The sequence below is a fragment of the Nannospalax galili genome, unplaced genomic scaffold, assembly GCF_000622305.1.
Source record: "Nannospalax galili isolate Female #2095 unplaced genomic scaffold, S.galili_v1.0 scaffold302, whole genome shotgun sequence".
Taxonomy (NCBI): Eukaryota; Metazoa; Chordata; class Mammalia; order Rodentia; family Spalacidae; genus Nannospalax; species Nannospalax galili.
In genome coordinates, this window is record NW_008350120.1 from 4361482 (window position 1) to 4368232 (window position 6751).

The following is a 6751-nucleotide window of genomic DNA, read 5'->3' on the forward strand; positions in this document are numbered from 1 at the left end:
GTGTGTATGTGCTTGTGTATGTATACGCATGTGTATCTGTTTATATGTATGTATGTGTATGGTATGTGCGCGTGTCTCCCAGGGTGTGACGGGCACAGCAGTCGCCCCTGCTCACTCCCCTGGGCTGTGTTCCGGGAGACACATCTGAGCTGTGGACTCCCATTCCAACTGCCCTCCTCATTCCCTGGGTTTTCCTGCTGTCTTGAGTGTCTGCCTCCTGGACTGTCTGTGTGGCTCCGTGTTCTGACACTCCTTGCAGTTCCCTCCCTCGCTCCCCTGGCTTCGACTCACCCTCCTCCCTTTCTCATCCAGCTCCTCACCCTCCCCAGGAAGCATATTTTTTGCTAAATCCCAATGTCTAAGGGAAGGTCATGGTTGGTGTCACTGACTCCCTTGGGTGCTCTTCTGGGCACCAGAGACTGGAAATAAGATGCCATGGGCCCTGTTGCCAGCCCAGCTCACCATGACTGGGTCTGCGTGGTCAGCATGGTTCTAACCTCCTGGTAGGTTGGCGGAGACGGGCCCACCTCACTGAAGGAAAGTAGAAGCTCCAGGGGCTGCGCTTCAGAGACCTAACATGCTGTGGGCTATCAAAGGGCGTTATCTGTCTGGTTCCCTCCTCCCTCCCTCCTCCCTCCCTCCTCCCTTTCCTTTATTTTTCAGTCTGAGCCTAATGTATGCTAGGCTCGCCTGATACTATTTAAACAAGATTGAGATTGAGCATCAACTCCAGATCCTCTGGCCTCTGCCTCCCAGGTGCTGGGATTACAGGCCTGCATCATCGTGCACCGTTTATACAGTGCTGAAGCTGGGCTCAGGGCTTTGCGCAAGGTAGACAAGCACTTTACTGCCTGAGCTACATCCCGGCAACAGTGATGCGGGGTTTTCTGCTTTGTTTCCTTCCTTCACTGCCCTCTCCCCTCTCTCCCCACCCCCTGTCCTTTTCTGTGGGTTGAGACAGCTGTCTCCTGTAGCCTAGATTAGCCTCGAATTTACTATGTAGCCCCAGCTGACCTTGAACTCCCGATCTTCCCGCCTCCACCTCCTGAGTGCTGAGATTGTGGGTGAGTGCCACTGCAACCAGCGCCTGCTTCCATTTCTTAAACTGCATTTCAGGATGTTCCTTGACTCTTCCAAGTAGATCTTTCTTTATGTTGATGACCAGACAAACAAAGGCAGGAAAGTGCCCCCCAGCCCCCCTTGATGCAAGGCAGAATACAGAGCCTTGCTGCTGTGCGGCCAGCAGAAGAGGGGGAGGTTGTTCCATTTCCTACGAAAGTGCATGAGGGGCTGGAGAGCTGGCTCAGCAGTTAAGAGCACTGTCTGCTCTTGCAGAGGACCCGGGTTCAGTTCCCAGCACCCACACGGCGGCTAACAACCGTCCATAACCCCAGTTCCAGGGCATCCGATGTCCTCTTCTGACCTCTGCAGTCATTGCATGACACAGGTGCATTCACATACTTGCAGTCACAGTACTCATACACATAAAAATAAAAGTAAAAAATAAATAATAATAATAAATAAAAGGAAGTATGTGATTTTGGAGGCAGAAACTGGACCTGAGTCCTCCCTCATTTGACCTCACTTCCGAAATGCTGGGTCCAGCCCTACCTCACTCTGAATGTGGCTAGCAGCCACCCATACATCAGAGAATCCAGGCAAGATAGGGGGCTTGTGGGCTGGAGAGATGGCTCAGCACTTAGGAGCACTGGTTGTTCTTGCAGAGGACTCAGGTTTGAATTCAGCACCCATGGTGGCTAACATCTGTAACTCCAGTTCCAGAGGACTCCAGTGTTCTCCTCTGACCTCCCCAGGCATTGCAGGACAGAGGTGCACCCACCTACAGGCAGGCAATACACTCATACATATAAAAATAATAAATAAAATATTTTTTTAAAAGGAAGGGGGCTGACGGAATCTCTGCCTCCACCCACTAGATGCCAGGGGACCCCCCCCTCCACAAACCAAACACGTCTGCAGGTCTTCTCCAGTGTCCCAGGGGCACAGTCCCAGGGAGTCAGGCCGAGCCTTGTCACGTGTCTCCTCTCCTGGCATCCAGCAGGTGCTCAGCCACCCACACCCAGGTCCCTGCCTCAGACTCTCTGGCCTCTTCACTCAGAATTCTGTTGTTTGGAAACGTAAGTTCCATTCTTGGGACTCATGTAAAGGTGGAAGGAGAGAAACAGCTTTGTAAGAGTTGTCTTCTGACTTCAACATGTGTGCCACGGCATGCACAAAGCCCTGCCCTGTGTTTGAGACCAAGCACTGCATAAACCGGGCATGGTGGTGCTTGTCTGTAATCCCAGCACTCGGTAGGTAGAAGCCAAGAGGATCAGAAGTTCAAGGTCAGGGCCAACAAGACAGTTTTGCATATCCTAGGCAAGCAATACCAGCCAAGCCGAGCTGCACCCCCAATTTCTACCCAGCAATTTTTCAAAAAGGTAAAACAGAAGTCAGCAGGGCTTCCTACCAAGCATGCATGTCCACATACCTTTCTCTCTCTCTCTCTCTCTCTCTCTCTCTCTCTCTCTCTCTCTTTCTCTCTCGCTCACACACACACACGCTACTATTACTACTACTACTACTACTACTACTACTACTACTACTACTACTACTACTACTACTTACTACTACTTACTACTACTACTACTACTACTACTATTACTGCTAGTAATAAATGATTTTTAAGTTCAAAGTCATCCTTGGCTATATAGAGAGTTGGAGGCCAGCCTGACCTACTTGAGACCTTGTCTCAAAAACAAAACAAAACAAAACAAACTGGCAGATTGTCAATGTTTTACTATTTTAAAGTCTCCAGTACAGTTCCATTCAAAACATTCTCCTGGCTTGGGGCTTTGGGTAGCATCCCTGTGGCAGATCCAAGAGCCTCTCCATCTGTCCTTGTCCCCTATGCCCAACTCAAAATGATCCACAGAGCAGCTACCTACTAGACTGGGTACAAGGCCAATCCATGGCCACGCAAAGGGTGAGACCCGGGCCTGACTGCTCCTCATCCACACCTGTGCACACAGCAGTGGTCACCTCAGCTGCAGTGGGCACAGGGCACGGAAGACACGCTTGGTTTCCACGGCAGCATGACTTCTCAGTGCCCCCTTGTGGCCACGGTGGCTCGCTGGTTCTCCCAGCCCCTGCATCACCTCATTAGGGAGAAATGGGGGGCCCAGCAATTTTTAAAAGGCAAATCTCTGCAGGAATGTTACTTATAATCTGTTATCGCCACTGCACAGAAAGCAAGCTGGCCTTACACAGCGCGTTTGCTGGAGGTTATGCGGCTGTGCCCCAGCTTGTTGAAAATGAAGATTTGAGAAAGGGACTGCACGTACACGTACGTGATCGAAATGCAAACCACCAGCAGGTGAGATTAAAGCTGTAATAGGAACAGCCACAGGAGTCCTGGCAAGCTGTTGTGCTGCTGTTCCAGGTCACCAGCTCACACCCTTGGGCAGAGCTGCCCTCTAAGGGTGCAAAGCACCCCACATCTGCAGCCAGCCAGGGCACCTTAGGAAAGGGGGTTCTTTTTTCTGCTCACAGTTGAGAGGCTTGGCTGGAGGGGTCAGGGTGTGGGACATCATGGAGTGAGTGAAGTGGGCGTAGAGAGGAGTGTGCCAAGTAGGAGCCGACACTGGTCACCCCTCCCTGCCTTTGGGAGAGTACAGCCACCCAGACATCTACTTGAATCTATCTGCCCTGGTACAGAATGAAGTCTCCCTTCCATCCCCAGCTGAGCCTGCTCTTGGGACCTAGGAGGAAAGAAGGTATTTCTGTAGGATCTTCTGAAGCCATCCAGGTAGGAGATTGTGCCCCTGGGGCCCAGGTAACAATTGCAACAGATGCTGAAGCTGTTGCCAGGACGGATTTGTAAATGAGTCACTTTGGTGGCGGGCATGGCTGTAATGAAGAAAAATGCACTTTCTCCCATTATCCAAGGGCAACAGCTGGAAGATCTTATTGGCCAGGGGAGCAGACACTCAGAAAAGGCTGCAGCGCCTTTCTGCCCGAGAACGCAGGTCGGGGGGGCACCTCAAGGTGCCAGAGGGAGGGAATGGAAGCCTCTCCCTCCTGACACACCTGGTCCTCTACTGCTTCCCTTTAGCCTTGGGAGTGAAGGACAGGTCAGGGAGGTGACACAGTGGCCCGGCCAGAGGGCATGGAAAGTGCTGGGCAGGGCAGTGCTTGAAGCAAAGGGAGTCACCCCAAATGCTGCCTGCAGGCCTCAGCCACCCAGGCCAGTCCCTGGGATTGTCCCACCTGCCCCTTCCTGGGATGTGTGACAGAGATGGAGCACTGGAAGGAGATGTCAAGTCGCTCAAAGATGGACATGGCAGAGGCATGCAGTCCAGCCAGGCCTCATCCTTCAGCTGGTATTAGGCTACCCAGAGATTACAGGTAAGCAGCAGCAGATTGAAAGATTCTGTCAGAGGTGGTTTGCAGATGTCTCCCTAACCCCTCAACCCCTCCCCTGCCTGTCACCAACGTGGCCAATGGTCCCTCTCCCCAAGTGAGGTGCAGGTACTCTCCAAACACTGCCCTCTGAGTGGGACGGGACACACAGCCCCAAGGCTCTCCGTGGCTGACTCAGCATCTTAAACTTGTTCTGACTGGGTGTCCCAATGACGCCTGGTGGACAGAGTACAGAAGGGCCGCAGGCAGCCTCCAGTCCCAAGGCCAGCCCAGCACAGGTTACCAGAGCAAGGCTGAGGCATCTGCTCCCACCTGTCTGGAAGCTGGAATGTGGAGCTCAGCCACAGGAAGCAAGTTTTGATGCACTTATTCACTTTCTTATCTTATTTAGTATTTTTATTATTTTATGTGTAGGTGTGTATTGCCTACATGTATGTAAGTGTACCCATGTCATGCAATGCCCGCAGAGGACAGAAGAGGCTGTCAGGTCCCCTGGAACTGGAGTTATGGACAGTTGTTAGCTGCCATGTGGGTGCTGGGATTCGAACCCAGGCCTTCTGCAAGAACAGCCATCTCTGCAGCCCCATTTATTCACTTTTTTAAAAAGTGTGGAAGGTGGCAGTAGGCCGGGCCACCTTGCCTGCTGTGGGATGGCTGTGGAGTGAGCGCTCACGGCTGCCGCAGAGTGTGAGCCAGGCCGACCTGGAGGGCCCGGGTGTTGGCTACGTCTGCCCGTGCACCTGGCACACCCTGTCAGCATTCCCCCGGCAGTTATTACCAAACCCTGTGCACTCCATGTTGGCATAGAGGACAGTGGTCCCTGTCATGTGAAGCCCAATGCTATCCTTGAAAAGGTGTTCTTATCTATCACTAAGTATCCTGATGAGAAAAGGCTGAAGGGCCTTTACAGCTGGACCTGGGCAGGGGGGTCCAAAAAATCTAATGCTGGTTTTGTCATTGGAGGAATCAGGACCAGCCTCCAACAGTCACTAAATTCTGTGAAAGTGTGTGGAATTCCTTTTTATTATGTATATTCTGCTATGACATCAGATTTCTCTGGTTGTTACCTTGGTCCTGGGACACCCACCAGTGCTGGCATAGCTATCCATATCAGCCTCTCTCAGGAGAGCTTTATTACCATTATACCGTGGAATTGGCCTTCTAGTGGTCTCTTACGTTTTCTCAATTTATAGACATTAAAAGAAAGGACTTCCTGATCATGTTTGTCTATCACTTGGCCACCACTGGGCTTATCATCTTCTTCTACATCAACAACATGGTTAGAGTGGGAACTCTGGTCATGTGTCTCCATGATTCTTCAGACTTCTTCCTAGAAGCTGCTGAGCTGGTCAATTATGCCAGATATCAGCGACTATGTAACACCCTTTTTGTGATCTTCAGTGTAGTTTGTAGGTCACTCGTCTAGGAATCTACCCATTCTGGATTCTGAGCACAACCCTCTTTGAGAGCTGGGAAATGATTGGGCCTTATCCCTCCTGGTGGCTCTTCAATGGCCTTCTCCTGATCCTACAGGTTCTGCATGTCATCTGGTCTTACCTGATAGCACGGATTGCTTTTAAAGCTTTGATCCGGGGAAAGTGCCTCAGGATGATCGCAGTGATGTGGCGAGCAGCTCTGAGGAAGATGAGACCTGTACGGGTCCCTGCCTCCCTGGCAGTAACTCCAGCAACAGTGCCAGCTGGGTGAATGGCCACATGGATGGCAGCCACTGGGCTAAAGAGTAAGGTGGTTGGCATAGGAAGCTCAGAAACTTAATGAAGGTATAACAATGGAAAGGCACAGCTTCACCAAGAATGTGAACAGAAACAAAAACGGCAGGAATCAATGTACACCTTTCATTAATAACTTTAAATATCAATGGACTGAACTTCCCAGTCAAAAGACACAAACCAGTTGAATGGATTAAGAAACAAAACCCATTTTTTGTTGTCTGCATGAAACTCATCTCACTTTCAAGGACAGGCACTAACTTAAGGTGAAAGGATGGAAAAAAACATACCAAGCGAATGGCACTAAGAAAAAAGCAGACATTGCAATTCTAATATCTCATAAAATAGACTTTAAAACTAAGCAGAAGAGACAAAGAGGGCCACTTCATTCTGATCAAAGGAACAATGAATCAAGAAGATATTACAATCATGGACGTATATTCACTAAACTCTGGTGCACCTAACTTCATAAAAACATTACTACAGGTCTTGAAGACCCAAATTAATCCCAACTCATTAATAGTAGGGGACTTCAATACCTCATTGTCTCCGTTAGATAGGTCAACAGTTGAGAGAATTAACAGAGATATCTGAATTAA

At 50.3% G+C, this 6751-nt stretch overlaps 1 pseudogene; it reads left to right on the forward strand.

Moving 5' to 3' along the window:
* LOC103745374 overlaps positions 1–6167 on the forward strand; it is a 14155-nt pseudogene extending 7988 nt beyond the window's left edge.
* The last annotated feature ends 584 nt before the right edge of the window (positions 6168–6751 follow it).